Consider the following 14,846-nt stretch of genomic DNA (forward strand, 5'->3'; position numbering starts at 1 on the left):
AGAGGAAAATAGTGAAATGACACAGCAAAAATGGCAGGCCAATGGCATTTAAACTTGACGTTTCCCCAGAGGTATCAATTTTATGAAGGATTGCCTCTTATAGTTTCGACACTCTTATTTCTTTAATATTTATCCAACTATCCACTTCCAGAAGCTGCTGAATTTAGCTTTTGGGGATGCGTGGGTACAAACTCCATCCTGGTGAAATCCCACACAATGCAGGAATTAATGCCAGATCCACTGGATGCACGCCCACTCAAACACCCATACCAAGTCAATCCAGGGCTTCCACTTACACTAAAAAAAACTTCTTTAAAGAGCAAGAAAAACTGAAATACCTGGAAGAAAAACCTGTACAGAAAAGTGAAGACAGTGATCTCATCAGGATACTGTCAATGTCTACTGGAGCTGGGAGGTGGCAACCCTTGTGCCACTGCTTCACTATTTCCAGGCATCCATCACCAAACATGCATGGTGTAATTCAGGGACAATACTGGGCACAAGGTAGCCTTTGTGGGGTAAGTACCAGAATATCCAGAGATAACTTATATGAACATATGGAGAATGCGTTAATGCTAAAGATTTGGAGAATGAATGCAGAATGGTCTACAAATACACATTTGTCTACAAATATATATATGTGTATATATATATATATATATATATATATATATATATATATATATATATATATATATATATATACACTAATAAAAGGCAAAGCCCTCACTGACTGACTCACTCACTCACTGACTCATCACTAATTCTCCAAGTTCCCATGTAGGTAGAAGGCTGAAATTTGGCAGGCTTATTCCTTACAGCTTACTTACAAAAGTTGGGCAGGTTTCATTTCGAAATTCTATGCGTAATGGTCATAACTGGGAGCTATTTTTCTCCATTTACTGTAATGTAGTTGAGCTCGAAAGCCGTGGGGGGCGGAGTTTCGTCTGACATCATCACGCCTCCCACGTAATCACGTGAACTGACTGTCAACGCAGTATGTAGAAAACCAGGAAGAGCTCCAAAAAGCGTTGAAGAAAACATGCATTGTTTAATTGAGAAGGCAGCGAAACAATAAGCGAGCGAGTGACATATACAACCATATTCATGAGTGCTGCTACTTCGGAAACAAAGCACGGTGTAAACCTAAAGTTTAAATTAAGTTCATAGACAGGCAGCCACTGGCGTTTGTCATGCCCATGGGTAATGCGGGATACAAGTTTAATGAGAGGACGCAGGATATAAACAAGAGTTTTGATCACTTTGTAACTAAGTTAAAATTGCAGGTGAAGGGCTGTGCTTATGCAAATTCCAAGAGACTGTGTTTGTGGGGGATTGACAGTTAAGGCGGGTGGGGGAGTCACGTCATCATCTCCCCTCCCATTCATCTCATTTCGCTCTGAGCTGAGCTCTGCGGCTAACGCCGTCTTCCGAAGCAACTTCGTCAGACTGCCACCAAATACTCACAGAAAAATCCACAAGTTAATACACACACTGTCTCTACAGTTTCTCCACACTGAATCCTCCAGGCACTACTTACAAAAGGTTACATTGACAATCGTGTTACATTATTTTTAAAATCTTTCCTTTTCTTAGCACAAGCACAGCTGAGAAGCTTTGATGCATGTGCTCCATAACACGTTAAAAAATCACACATTTAATCACACTTTGCATTACAAACAAAGGGGAACTTCTTTCAATGTATGATTTCCTGGTACACCGATTACATTGATCAGCGCTTCCCGATTCATTTTACCCTTGCACCCCCTTGGTTTGAGAAGATGTATGAAAAAATATGAGGTTAACACAGAAAAACAGATCACCAATTGAAGCTTTATGAATAATCGATTCGCCATCAATAATTGTTTTGGTAAAGCCATAGTCAGTGTAATCCTTCTTCCATTTTATAATTTTTCCGCCACTATCCATAATTAAATGAACGGTAAAAAAGTAAGATCGAAGCGAGGGTGTCTTATTCAGGCAGGCAGGCGACAGCTCAATAGCTCAAATTTGGATATAAGTAGGTCCTATTTAGTCGCCAGAAATATCTTTGTTAGGAATGGAAGTTGAATTTAGTCTTTAAATTTCTATGGTAAAGAGAAAGTTATGCAATGATGACTAAATTTAACTATATAAAGTCAAAACTTTTATATATAAAGTCATTCCCGAATATGTAAAGTCAAAACTTGATTATATAAAGTCACTGTCGGAATAAATAAAGTCAAAACTTAAATATATAAAGTAAGCGCTGGAATATATAAAGTCAAAACTTCAATATATAAAGTCAGCGTCGGAATATACAAAGTCAGCGTCGGAATACTCTATATGTTCAATTTCCTCAAAATAACTATTCATGATGGCTCTAAAATCAGTACTGACCCCTACTCTCTTTTCTGTTTCTTTTTCCTGCGCCACCACCACCTACTCAAAGCTTCATAATGCTCCAACAATGATGGACGGATTAAAAGGCAGAAGTCTACGTGACCATCATCATCATCAAGCCCTTTCGTGAGAATCCTAAATCCAAAGAGGACTGTTTCATTTATGTTAGGTAGAATGCCCAGAGGGGACTAGGCGGTCTCATGGTCTGGAATCCCTACAGATTTTATTTTTTCTCCAGCCGTCTGGAGTTTTTGGTTTTTCTGTCCCCCCTGGCCATTGAACCTTACTCTTATTCGATGTTAATGTTGATTTATTTGGTTTTTAATTGTGTCTTTCATTTTTCTATTCTTTAATATGTAAAGCACTTTGAGCTACTGTTTGTATGAAAATGTACTATATAAATAAATGTTGTTGTTGAATATCCATCCATTTCCCAACCCGTTGAATCCGACCACAGGGTCATGGGGGTCTGCTGGAGCCAATCCCAGCCAACACTGGGAGCAAGGCAGGAACCAATCCTGGGCAGGGCACATGCATCATTTTCGAAACATTAACCGAACAGTGTTTTTTTAATTTATTTTTCTGAATACATTTTAGTTAACTTAGTTCAGTTCAGAGTCGTTTCAATCAATATATTTTGACTTTCACTTTATATATTCAGGAGTGAGTTTATATACTCCGATGTTGACTTTATATAATCAGGAATGACTTTATAAATTCCAACGCTGACTTTATATATTCAACTTTTGACTTTATTATCAGAAACAAGTTTGACTTTATATATTCTGACGCCGACTTTATGTATTCATAAAATCAATGTATTTGCCTGTTTGGCACCCCATAATATATATGTGTGTGTGTATATATGTACACATGTATGTGTATGTGTGTGTGTGTGTGTATATATATATATATATATATATATATATATATATATATATATATATATATATATATATATATATATATATAGCAACACTCATGACAATGACAAAACAATTGCATTGTCAATCATTTTACGTTATTATTAAAATGTTTCCTTTTCTTTTTATTTCCTCGGTATTTTGCTATATATATATATATATATATATATATATATATATATATTATCTCGTCCTCTTGAACCCTCAGACAATACGTTAGACACCAGGTAAAAATCCAATAATTCGACTTTTTATTAATACACAGTGCACAAAGTACCCTCCTCTCCACAATACTCATACAATTCTCAAAAATAATATCAATAATTAATAAACACTCCCAGACGCGTTACCTCCCTTCCACCCAGCTCAGCTTGACGTCTGGGATTTCCCATCATCCTTTTATAGTTTTATAGTTCCTGCCCCGGAAGTGTTTCCAATCCTTCATCCCGGAAGTACGTAATTTTACGTAAATTACATACAACTCTCTGGGCCTCCCTGCAGCGTCCTCTGTTGGACCCTGTGGTATCCAGCAGGGCTGTAAAGGAAAATTCCATCATCCATGATTCCTTGTTGGTATTAGGGGCACCTCCATGTTGCAAGGAGAGCTCCGCCTGGCGGCATAGGGGTATTGGCCGGTATTGGCCATAGACCACAATATATATACACACACACACACACACACACACACACACACATTATATATATATATATATATATATATATATATATATATATATATATATATATATATACATATACATTTTCTAACCCACTTAATTCTGACCAAGGTCATAGGCAGTGGTGGAGCCCATCCCAGCTAGCATAGGGCACAAGGCAGGAACAAACCCTGGACAGAACATCAGTCCATCGCAGGGTGAACACACACACACACCAAAAAACAATAGGGCCTATTCAGTGTTGCCAATTCACCTAACCTGCATGTCTTTGGACTGTGTGTGGGAGGAAACCTGAGCACCCAGAGGAAACCCACACAGATAGGGAGAACATGCAAACTCCACGCAGGGAGGACCTAGGACTCACACTCTGGTCTCCTTATTGCAAAGCAACAGTGGTACCACTATACTACCATGCTTCACTACATTAAATGTGTCATGAACATTTGATGATTTAACAGAAACACCATTTTGAAACAAAACCTTTCTTAGTCATTCTCTGATTAAGCAGGTATAACAGAGCTACGAATCACCAGAATTCAAAAAACAGAAGAAAAATATTGAAATTCCAGAGAAATAAACCTTTAATTATAGTTGTAGTGCTACATGTACCTGCAACTTGGATAGCTACTACTGCTCTTTAACAAATTTGTTAGACCGAAGTGTCCAAAGAATACATTTGCCTTTATTACTGTGTTACACACGTGCGAGTAGGAGTCAACTAAAGGGCCTGAATGATGACAATTCCACATCCGACCAGGGGTCGGCTGGGTGCACTAAGTGTCTTTCTCGATCCCATGCAGACCATTCTCTGGAAATCCCACAGGGTTCTGGCCCTTTTGATGACATCACTTCAGTTTCCAGCACCATTGATGACGTCACTTTTGGTCCCTGCCTCTGATGATTTCACTTCCGGTTCCTGCCTCTGATTATGTCACTTCCACTTCCGGCCCCAATGACGTCACTTCCTGCTCTGGCCTTTAAAGCCATATCTTGAATCATAACTGCAGTTCTGTTTTGGACTCAGTTGAGTGAACAACTCGTAACCTTTAAAATACCTTTTTGCAGCCAAGGCACATTATACTGGTGGCTGCCCCAAACCTTTATGATGTCTAAGTGTCATTCTTGTCACAAATGTTATTTTAATTTTTTCCAAAATCTGCTTGATTAATATGTGTTCTAAACTGTGTTATGAAAATTTTTAGGAAAGGAAGAGAGACGTTCTGAGTTCAGGTAGTTATACTCACTAATCATAGTGCCAGAGAGTGGTAATATGTTTGTTGCATGTTGATTAGCACATGCAAGTAAGAATTTTACTATATTCTGTGCATGTCCAACCCCAAATCAGAAAAAGTTGGAAGAATATGGAGAATGCAAAAAAAAACCAAAAACATAGTTATTCTTAAATTTACTTTGACTTTTATTCATTGCAGGCGTTTTGTCTGGTCATTTCATTTGTTAATCCAGCCTTCCATTTCAGGCCTGCAACACATTCCAAAAAAGTGGAGACAGTAAGGTATTCACCACTTTCTAATGTTGTCATTCCTTCTCACAACACTTAAAAGATGTTTTGGCACTAAGGGATACCAAGTGATGAAGTGTTGTAGGTGTTATATTGTCCCACTCTTCCTGCAAACACGTCTTAAGGTGTGCAACAGTACTGGGTCGTCATTGTCACATTTCTTATTTCAAAATTCTCCACATATTCTCTGTTGGGGACAGGTCAGGCAGGGCAGTCTAGTACCTGTACCCTCTTCTTCTGCAGTCATTCCTTTGTATTGTGTGTAGAATGTAGTTTTGCATTTTCTTGTTGAACAATGCATGGATGTTCCTGGTAAAGAAGTTGTCTTGAAGGCAGTATTATGTTGCATTAAAATCTCAACATACTTTTCTGCATTAATGCTGCCATAAGAGAAGTATAAATTACCTTTGCTAAGGGCACTGACACAATGCCATACCATGACAGGTAGTTATACTCACTAATCATAATGGCAGAGAGTGGTAATATGTTTGTTGCATGTTGATTAGCAAGTAGGAATTTTACTATACTCTCTGTATGTTCAACCCCAAATCAGAAAACGATAGAACAATATGGAAAATGTCCTTGAGAATGTGTGGAGAATTTTGAAACAAAAAATGTGACAACGATGACCCAGTACTGTTGCACATCTTAAGACGTATTTGCAGGAAGACAAAATAACACCTAAAATGCTTCATCACTTGGTATCCTCAGTGCCAAAGAATCTTTTAATTGTTGTGAGAAGGAATGGTGACATTACAAAGTGGTGAATGCTTTACTGTCTCGACTCTTTTGGAATATGTTGCAGGCCTGAAATGCAGGAATGGATGTATATTATCAAATGAAATGAAGTTTACCAGACAAAACATGAAATATTTTGGATTCATACTGTCTGTAAATTTAAGAATCACTGTTTTATTTTTATTTGCATTTTCCACACTGTACCAAATTTCTCTGATTTGGGGTAGCAATAGAAATAACCCTATAAACAAATAAAGTGCATTTAGTTACAAAATAGCTAACTTTCCATTTTATAATACCTTTTCATAATGTATGGGATGTCCAGGCACTTTACAGGTGTAGTATTTAAATGACTGGAGCTCTGGCAGTTAAACTGCTTTGTTAAGGATCACAACGTGAGTCAGTGGTGAGGACTGAACATGCAGTCTTATGCAATAGTCAAACACCTCAGCAAAATGGCCACATTAGCTACATCTTTCTTTCTTTCTTTCTTTCTTTCATTCCCACATGTCCATCTTACATTTCACAACCCTTATGGTTGTTTTTTGAAAGATTTTTTTAGAAAGGATGACGCACTAGGTATCTGTTGAGATCTCTATTGGAGCTGATAGAGTTTGTGGTTTAACATTTTACCTTTATCTTATTTAAGTTCAATACCTTAGATTTTTTTTAAGGAATAAAGCAATACAAGCAACTGATATTTAAATGCAATGACTGCTTCCATTGAAAAGGCAAAAAAATAACACATCACCATGTCTTTGTTTTCTCTTATAAAAGGGAAGTGTTGCACACAAATGAGAAATTCTTCTTCCTATTTGTACTGTACATTTTACCCTGTGAGTTGCAATGGTAATAATATCATTTTTTTTTTTCAAATTCATATTACCTTTTTTGACAACAGTATGGACTAAAATGTAAGCTCAGGTTCACTGACCTGAAACTACCAAACTCACCTTTCACCTTGGTCTTCATGGCTACAGCACTACTCTTCTCTTCCTTAAGAAAATTCCTGCATCTTTCTACTTTACTCCCTTTAAAAACACTGACTCGGAAAGACTATTTTTTTTGGTTAGTGGTGTTAAATAGTTTTGTTAATTGTTGCCAACTTTGGATGGACTATTGGACTGGATTAAATATTGAAAGAGACCACAGAGACACAACTTTATGTTACATTGCTTCCATCCAAGGGATCACATGAATGATGTTTCTATTTGTCAAGCCTCAAGTTTTAAATCTCTTAATAACAGCAAGATTCAAAATTATTTTCCAGTGAGTGAAATTTGGTGGACTTTAATCCTGTTTTTAATCTTCCCATTACAGGTCTACTGAGAAGCAGTGGGGACAAGTGGAAACGAACCATGAGAGAAGTGCCTACACATTACAAGGCACCCTCACACCCGCATTCACCAACAAGCCAGTTCCCAGGTAACCTAATCTTCATGCAGTAGTAGCATGAGAAGAAAACCCAAGCAGACATGGGAGGCAATGCCTATGCTCAGGATTGTTCCTCTATCACATGTAATTTCTTGCTCTCATTTTCTTGTTTTTCCAGGATTTTAAAATGAAAGTATTCCTTTACTTTCGAATCTGTCCTTTCTACCTTGCACTCTAATTCTCTCATTATGTTATGTTTGCTAATATTTTCTCATTTTATCTTGAGATTGATACTATTTCTTTAGCCATTGCTAATTTCTAATTATGGTTTTGATTTTCATTTCTACATTCACTTTCTATTACTTGTTTCCTGGAAATTGTGTCTTATGAAGTCATCTGTGCCATGCAGGATGTCCAAGATGTTGGTGTGACCGACAGCACGGAAGCAGGCGAGACAATGCGAAAATTTGGGATACCACCTCGTAATCCTATTTACTTTTCAACCCAGAAAGAAGAAAATGGCAACAGAAACAATCCCAATCAGTGAACACAGGCTATAAAGTATTGAAATGATCATAAACTAAATAGTTTATGTAGCAGGTAATTGCTCATTTGAGCTCCTCTCTCCTCCAAAGTCCTCTTAAGACGATGATTTATGTGTCTCCAGGACTGGAAGGGGCAAGGCTTTATTCTGACCTTTTCTGTTGGACTTGGTTGCCCTGAATGGGTGTGTTTTTTGGGCTGTGAAAAATGAAGAGGAGACTGTTAGTGACAGTAACCTCTCTCAGCCAAGACTGGAACTACTTACCTCAGCTGGGCTGAGAGGGAGGTCTCTGTGGCGTGCATGAGTGACAGTGGATAATCTCTCTAATCTTTCACATTTCACGTTCTTTATTTAGAGTTATGGTTACAAACTGTGAGACTCTGATTTTTTTTTTTTACTTTAATTTTGTTAGTAAATTTGCTTTAACACCTGGTAGTTTGTGTTCTTTTTGTAACAACCTCTTCTTTCTTTCTTTATATTTCATCTGTTGTTTTAAATTATCTTCTCTTCAAACTGCACCTTGAGATAGTACACATTGAAAGCTTGCTTATCTGGCCTTTCCTCCATCTATTTCATGTCACACACTCCTGCACATTCTTAATTTATTGCCTACTTTCCTTTACTGGCTGTCCAGCAAATTGATTTGCTTACTTATGGAAAGGTATATGATATTTGGCTCTTTCAACTTCATAAAAATGATAGACTCAACTCAATTAATTAATCTTAGCCCAAAGGTTGAAATTTGATAATCATAAAAATGTAATGTCTTGAATGTATGCCAACCTCCTTTCCACAGTAATAAACATTTTTGGCAGGTAATTTTTTGTGGGGCCATAGCATACTTTTCTTTTATGAGCACAGACTTCTCTAATGATAAGATTAATTTACCTAACTAATAATATCTGTCCTTCTTGTGCTAATGACTCACAAGAAACACAAAATTAAAAAAGTCAGGTACTGTATTGTGACATTGTCATAATTTGACAGAAAATCTATAGATCTAATCTTTATTTAAACTGAGAGCCTCACAACCACCTACTGCCCAAGAAAGTATTTTGGCTACTGAAACAGCAACACCTCAGGTTTATCACTGACTGACTTTGAGGTGAAAAAGAACATACCACAATGCCATGGAAAGAACAAACAGACTATACACATTGCATGACTCAAACACAAGGCTGTGGGGCTATCCAGTACTAGCGCTAACCATCCTGCAGCCATGCAATAGAAGGAAAAAGCAATTTTCTACATCTCCATTCATTCTACAACAGGACTCTCAGGTTCTTTTAAACAGGGCCATCATACTGTTAGATTGCTAGATTGTTTTGTCAAAGTTACAGGTGCATACATAAGGCTTCCTTGGGGGCTGTTTTCAATTTAGTACCGTTAGATGGACCTTTTCTAGCGCTTAGTGTACAATAAGACGCTGCTTAGCCCCATTCTGATCAGTATAATGTTTAGAGCTATGCATTCCTGATATTGATCTTTCTTTCTTTTATATATTTTTTTAAATTACTACTACTTACTACTTACTTTACTTAAATCTACTTTTAAGGGAGCAAGTGTTGCTGGACCTTTCATGCCTCTTCTCTAGTGCATGCTGCACAGTCACAGCTGGGAAAAGTACAAGCCCGAAGTACAAACACATGAGTAATAATAATAAAAAAAGTGATCTTAATTTGAAAGTCTGCAGCATTTAAGCCCCATTGCTAAATTGGAAGAATACAATTTGCACATGCTTGCACACACCCAGAAGTAAATGCTGTAGGGCCAATAGAGCTATTTCATGAACCAGAGACATTCTCATAGCATCCAGTGGAAAAACACTTTCACAAAGTTCAAACCTCATATTTTTTCTAGACAGATAATTACATTAAGCATATGATGGAAAATAAAACAAATGTTGAAAAGACAAGGTTGAAGATTATAATGAGCATTTAAATCACAAGTTACTTTACACTTTACTTATTTTGCACAACATTATGTGAGACTGTGCCACACCAGCCTGTAATGCTGAAACACCACTCGTAATAAGACATTTTTTCAATTTGCCTATCTATCCATTCATTTTATTCATACTTAATCTTAATTATTGTCCTGGTAAAGCTAGAGACTATACTGGCAGGAATAGGCACAACTGATGAGTGTAACCAACATGAACAGAGTGATGGGTTGACGCACAGGTACGGTCATGTCATTTAAATTGACATGACATTGAGCTGACACACTTACTTGTGTATCCATGGTAAATGAAAAGCATCTGCATTGGGTTTGAGGTGGTGGGTGTGCTTGGATTAGAGTACAAACAGATTGCTGCAGGATTCCATATGACACGACGCAGCACTAATAGCAGCATTCCTTAATACTATTAAGGTGATTCAAAGTTAATTTAAAATTTCTACAAACCAGTATTCTATATTGACATCAAAGTCTAAAGTTAGAATTGCCTAAACATAATATGGATCTGAATTACCTTCCACTGACAAGAAACAATAAAAATTGCTAAGTAGTTTGATTCCTATCATAGACTGAACAAGAGAGACTCAGCATATGCTATAAAAAATAACACTTCATTCTATTTCAGTGTGGCTTTGCTCTGTCGCATAATTTGCATTCCTTTCATTATTTTATTTTTCTTGTTGCGTGTGCACATAACATGCTGCAAAAAAGTGCTTAATGCTGAGTGTTAATTGGTATAAGGTTTGAAGAGAAAGATGGTTTAGATGTGGACGCAAGAATTCAGTACTAGCCTTTTTGTACCTCAGTTAATTGTTTTGTCTGATTACTGCTTGTTCTGTCTTACACATTTTGTAATTTGTACCTGATGCTTATTTGCTTTTAATTTAACATTTTTACTAGTTTACGACCATTGCTTTTTTAAATATTGGTGTCTGTGGGTTGAAATCTTTTTGTTTCTGCCTGATCAAAACTAGCAAGACATATTTTTCATTGTACTCTAAGGCATACAAACAAAATTAAATTTGATTTTAAAATTAATGAAATCTTTTATATATTCTACATATTGGAATTACCCTAGGTGCTGTTCACTGTATAACGTATAGACACCGCTTCAGTTTGTTGACGCCGAATGAAATAAACTTTCTGGAATGCAAATGTTTGAGAAGATTTAATATGATCATGCAATGCCCTCTACTGCATATATCAGGTATTACAACTTTTGAAAAAGACAAAAGCAGCCTTTTGCAGAAAACAGTCAAGTTGTTCCTTGTTCTCACCCAGGCAATATTGACATCATTGCATAAATGATCTGCAATTGTCCATTAAGGTGTCTATTGGAGTTGTGCTATAGATATCTTCAACTTCTTGCTTTTCTTCTCTAAATGTTACAATTTATATTCCTTACATTTTAACTTTCAGCAAAAGAGGTAAAAATGAAGTGTTGATATTTCTGAGTTACTATGTATAATCCATCCTGGTATTCTCACAATTCAAGGCTTCCACCACAAGGCATGATAATACCAGGAAACGGGTGCTGCCCTGCAAATAAAATTCATTAGCGAGGCCTATTGAAGTGGCACCCTATTGTTTATGAAAAAAGCTTTGAAAAGTGCTATATAAATGTAATTAACTATTAAGATTATGATTATGAAAACTCCACGCAGAAGAACTTTAATGAGATTTTAGCCGTGCTCTTGAGATCTTCATGTTACTGTTCATTCACATACTATATTTGCTTATGCATGACATTGTTGCATGGTTACATACTTTTATCTAATTATTTTGTGATGATAAATATGTGTAAGTACTCTTCTTTCATCAAAGAATAAGCTTAGTTGAAAATAAAAGAATTTTGGCCTAGCCTTTCCTTATTGGATGTGAGACCAAGGACATGAAAATTAAAAGCATGGCCAGATATTTTCAATCTTTGAAAGCTCCTCTCATTCGATTCAAACAGTTACCAAAACGTTTTATTAATTGTGATCATTTTAAGTTATTTGTGTTTACTCAAACCCAAAAGTCCAAACACTTATTTACTTCATAGCCAATAGCTCTTCAAAGATAGGTGCCACTGGAGGGCGTAGTTAGGGACCCTATGATTTCTCCAAATTTTTCTGATGGGTTCTGCCTTGATCCTGTCTGTGTACATTTTAAATGTAATAGTGATATGTTAAAAATGTGTTGAACATGGATGAGAAACTGAGAAAACTTCAACGCCGCAACCCCCCCACGCCGCTCAAGGGTTCTCAGGCCAAGTTCCTAGTGCATAATCTGGCCATGATTATAAAGGATCATTTCTAACATTTCTGAAAATTTCGTCAGATTGTTCCTTTCTGTATTGATAATTAAATAAAGCATGTCCTTAGCCCCACAATGTTTTGTTTAGATGTCATTGGTGATATGACACCTGTCTGTCTGATTCAAAGCAATGTCCCAAATACAATGACAGACCAGTTTATTAGCCCTTTCAGTAACCTTCCATGGTTTCATAGGTTACAAATAATGTTACAGGATTTAAATGTATTGGACAGACAAGGTACACAAACAAACAGAGTTTAGCTTAGAAGCACAGGCTTAAATTCATCTTGATGTTCTATGCTAATGGCTGAATGTAAGGAATGTTTTTCATGGTGACAGGCAGTTAACCTTACTGGCTCACGCTTCTGTTCACTGCATATAAGGAGTTCACATTTTTTTTTGCAGGTCTATGTTTTTTTTTTACCTGCGTGATATAGTTCTTTCTTCGCATCACACTATCTATGTTAAATTAATTGTGCATATATACCCTTATGAAGGACTGATATCCTAATCTAAGGTTGGTTCTTGCCCTACTACCAGTTGATACTAGGTTGATAAGGCATGGATTTATTTTTGCTGAATTATTCAAACAAGGTGAGGGATGAGTGACAAAAACTGAAATAGATGCCAGCTGCCAGAGTGGACACATCAGAATAATCAATCTTCAGATTATCAGACTATGCCCAAGATTGGCTGCAGCTATCCTATTAGGTTCTACTGTTGTCAGAGAATACAAAAATGGTCTGCTATAGCGAATGACAGTGTCAGTTGACACCACTAATGTTTAAACCAATAAGCCTATAATGACATGGCCAGAATAGTGAGTGCTATTGAATTGATCATGGCCGGTGTCACTGCAGCTTGGTTGGCAATATAATGGCCTTTCTGGCACAGGCTACTGTAAGTCCACTAACAGGAATGGTCCATGATTATTAAACCATAACTTACTTAAATATATATCCTTTTTATTATTACTGATCATCCGCCTTAGCATTGTTTACATCAGAATAATCTGCCAAGTCAAGGCTTGAATAGTCTTTATTTGGTTCCTGGAACATGAAGATGAATTCCCTTCACTTTAGTGGCCTGCTATGATACTAAAACACCTCTCAGTGCAGGTTGTCTGAGCTGAAGTGGAGTGAGCTGCTCATAAAAAAGACCGGCTCTTCTCTAGCCTTAAGGAAGTGCCAAACACTGTTTTTAAATGCCTTCCACTTCTGTGTCATTTTTGCAAGAACTAATAGAGTTCATGCTTCACTGAACTCAGGCTGTTCTAAGTGCTAAAGTGACTTGTGTAAATAAAGCATAACATTTTATAGCAGCCATCTGTTTTTCTGTGTGTTTGTCAAGAGAACACTCCCACAGTAAAAGTTATGGGTGACATTATGATCTGTTAAACTGACCCAGTAAACCCATGACTGAAAGAAATTTGTTCTATAATGAGTTGAATCTTGATATGAAGACATGGTTGGCTCTATAAAGAAATGTAGCTATCGGGTCACAACATCCTCTCTCACTCCGTACTACACTACACTACAACCCACAATTACAAAGTTAGTCATAAAAGATTTTGCCTGATCCCCATCCTAGTGTTAGCATGTCTTAAGACCTCTGAAGCTTTTCATTTATCTGTTAGCCTCCACTCTCTGGATAACGCAGACATGAAATGTGGTAGCATTTCTATATTTAGGGTAGTTATCTCTGTGATAGGTTGATGCCCTCAGGCCACTATAAGTACTCCACAAAGGCACAAATGAACTAAAAATTGCACTTTTATCAGACAAAAATAAATTCAAGAAAGCTATGGTCTCACACAAAACACTACACCTACTAAACATCCAGGCCCAACAATACAGATCATTAGCCTATGTATCTGGAGAGGAGGCTTGCTACTTGTCTAGCCACTTCTACACTAAAAGCATTGCCATTTTTACCTTCATTCTTTCTGTCCAGCTGCTGGTTTCTCCTATTCACTCCATCCTTGTGCTCAAACATCTCTTGGTGCCTGGGATCATTGAGCAGTCCACCATTTGGTTCATGACCACAAGGTTAGAACTTTCTGAATTGGCTTATGGTGGTCCTGACCTGCTGAGTTTCAGCTACTCTTCAGCCATCAGAGGAAGAACATCATACCATACATTTGTTTCTGGGACTGTATAGTCTTTAGTGGCTAGGAGCTGCTGCCTTTTCTGCAGTGTTCTCCTTGCCCTTGTTGCCTCTTTAGTAGGTGAGTCAGGAAATCCTGTCCACCTCTTGATACCGGGCTTCCTAGGTTGCTGTCATCCACAGCACAGTGCTCTCAAACTCATTCTGGCACACAGCAGACATACAGGATGTGTCATCTTCTAATGGACTCTACATTCCCTCACAGTCAGAAACTTTCCTACCACCAGTATGGCAAACCATTTCTCTCACTCTCTTTTCCTCCCTCT

The 14,846-nt window shown here is 37.2% G+C and overlaps 1 long non-coding RNA gene across 1 annotated transcript in view; it reads left to right on the forward strand.

Annotated features, from left to right (window-relative positions):
- Positions 1–11,256, forward strand: part of LOC120532871 — a 31,180-nt gene extending 19,924 nt beyond the window's left edge. The window contains exons 2-3 of the long non-coding RNA XR_005634397.1: positions 7,560–7,664; positions 8,023–11,256. This is a non-coding gene — a long non-coding RNA (uncharacterized LOC120532871). The remainder of the gene's footprint in view (positions 1–7,559; positions 7,665–8,022) is intronic.
- Positions 11,257–14,846: the final 3,590 nt, after the last annotated feature.

This window comes from Polypterus senegalus, chromosome 1, assembly GCF_016835505.1.
Source record: "Polypterus senegalus isolate Bchr_013 chromosome 1, ASM1683550v1, whole genome shotgun sequence".
Taxonomy (NCBI): Eukaryota; Metazoa; Chordata; class Cladistia; order Polypteriformes; family Polypteridae; genus Polypterus; species Polypterus senegalus.